This window comes from Palaemon carinicauda, chromosome 15, assembly GCF_036898095.1.
Source record: "Palaemon carinicauda isolate YSFRI2023 chromosome 15, ASM3689809v2, whole genome shotgun sequence".
NCBI lineage: Eukaryota > Metazoa > Arthropoda > Malacostraca > Decapoda > Palaemonidae > Palaemon > Palaemon carinicauda.
The window spans coordinates 67,233,081-67,235,580 of NC_090739.1; the positions used below are offsets into that span (position 1 = coordinate 67,233,081).

General features: G+C 36.8%; 1 protein-coding gene across 5 annotated transcripts in view; it reads left to right on the forward strand.

Moving 5' to 3' along the window:
- The first annotated feature begins 1,593 nt into the window (after positions 1–1,593).
- The window catches only part of LOC137654648 (uncharacterized), a 52,683-nt gene continuing 51,776 nt past the window's right edge, over positions 1,594–2,500 (forward strand). For 3 of the 5 annotated variants that reach the window (XM_068388469.1, XM_068388470.1, XM_068388468.1), the window contains exon 1: positions 1,596–1,753. The gene's annotated coding sequence lies outside the window, so the exon portion shown is untranslated. Of the gene's footprint in view, positions 1,754–2,500 lie in introns of all 5 variants that reach the window. The other 2 variants (XM_068388471.1, XM_068388472.1) reach the window with 1 other exon arrangement.

The window sequence follows — 2,500 nt, forward strand, 5'->3', positions numbered from 1 at the left end:
TAACGTCCTTGCCTGGTGATTGCCAGACTGGGGGTTCGAGTCCCGCACAAACTCGTTAATTCTTTTGGTCACTGCAACCTCACCTTCCTTGTAAGCTAAAGATGGGAGTTTGGTGGACCCTATAGGTCTATCTGCTGAGTCATCAGCAGCCATTGCCTGGCCCTCTTTGGTCCTAGCTTGGGTGGAGAGGGGTTTGGACGCTGATCATATATAACAAGGTCAGTCTCGAGGGCATTGTCCTGCTTGATAGGGCAATGTCACTGTCACTTGCCTCTGCCATTCATGTGTGGCCTTACAACCTTTAAGTACTTTAAACTACATAATCAGTAAAGCTTAGGATAAGACTGTCATTACATGACAGCAATAAAAATGAGAATTGAGACTCTAAAGAAAATGTCATTCTGTAACAGTAATTAAAGGACAGTTGAGGAAACCAGAGCAATGCAGTATCAAGTTTACTGCAAGATAAATAATCATTATGGCAACAAAAAGTGTTATTTCATCAGACACACTCGCTGTATAAATATTGAAGCTTTACTCCTTTGCAGATCACGTACTGTAGACCTAGAATTTAAGAAGGAAAATTAAACAGAAAAGAAAGATCTTGTTTTACAGTTCAGTGTAAAGAGATATGGCCAATGAAATCTGATTGAACGAGAATACTATTAAGGAAATATCATCTATCTATCTATCTCTCTTTGATTCTGCTTTCATAAACTGGAAAGTCTTCAAGATACGAATGAAATCAATTCTTTATCTCCCTCTTTCCCTTCAAGATCTTATTCTGCTTGCGAGTACTGATTGGAAGAAGCAGCATTACAAAATGTTATTTGAAGCGAAGATATTTATGACACTTTCCTCAAGTACTCCCAAGAGACACTAGATATTCACCACAAGAATCTCTTATTATTGCAACCTCAATCTGATTCCGTAATACTGATGCAAACTTCATAAAAGAAATCGATCTTCATCGTCTGAAGAGGCATTTTTAATCTTGAAATCAGAATCAAATTGAAATGTTTTGCGTGTAATTCTCCTTAAAGTTAAGATGGGCACCGCAAGACATAGCAATCTCACTTCACACAGTCTGGAGTTATGAAATTGCTTTACTAAAGGTGCTAAAACAATATTGATAATTCGTAATCAAAACGATTGGCGTCTATGACCTTAGATTTCAGGATGCCAGAAAACCTCAAATCAAACAATCAATCAATCATAAAAACTATTAAGCATTCTATTGCGAAATAAACTATTTACACAAATGCTTTAGTTAGGATTAGAAATTTCAGCCCTATATACAATAATCCAAACATAAATATGTATGCAAACAAACATTCGTCTCTATGCATATCTATTTGCATACGTGTAATTTTTAATCATAATGTCAAGTTTACCAAAATGAAAATAAAAAAATTATTAAGAAAAATATATCGTATGGAATTCAAGTTTAATTTAAAGATGCAAAATTGCTTCCTATAAGGTCTTACAAATAACAATAAATGCTTAAAGCATAAAGCATATACAACTTATATCAGAGTACTAGGTAACTAATCTCTCATCATTGGTGATAAGATATACCCATCAACAGAGTATCATAGCTCGACTCAACACCTCTGCGCCTGCAGTCGTCTCTTTCAGTCCCTGTGAGAAGACAGAGATGTCTGGCGATGCAGAGAGACTTCGCGAGGCGACTCGGGAAGATGCAGACAAGATCACGACTCGATTGAAGAATTACCTGCCACAGTCGTCCGTGGTGAGTTTCTTTCTATCGTCGGAAGTATTCTTTCTTGTGTAGATTTTCTCTTGCGTGTCATCTCTTAATTACAGTTATCGAATGTTTTGCAGCAGAATAAGGGGCTCATCTGAACATTATATTTTGAAAAATGACTGAAGGTGACTGTTGGGTTGTTCTTTTTTGTGACAATGTCCTAGAGACTTGCCATATACACAGATGATCAACGCTCAGACATTCCCCCCATTTCCCCCCCCCCCCCTCTCAAGGAGGGCCAGGCAATGGCAGCTGAGGACCCAGCAGATAGATCTGTAGGCTCCCCTAAAGCCTAAATCCTTGGCTCACAAGGATGGTGAGGTTGCAGCTACCAAAGGAACTAACGAAACTGAGCAGGACTCGAACTCCAGTCTGTCAATTCGTCGCTGATATTTTAGGTGTTGAAGTAGATGCTCTTGAGGGTACCTACAAGAAAGAGAACTTCTTAATTAAATATTTTTTTTATTATTCAAAATATTTCTAAATGGGAAAATGTTATGTAGTTATGATTGAATGTGGTTTTGAAGATATTCCTAATCATATTTTGAATATTTCAAAAATCTGGATATTTACAACCTTGCTCAATGACCTAACAGGTCAAACTGCATGGCTTTTGGATTAGCTTAAACAAATCAATTCAATCTAAAATTATATTTTTCGTAAGTGAAAGTGTTCGGTAGAAATACTGAGCTCTATAATATTTTCATTTTAATCTTTATATAGCATTTCAAA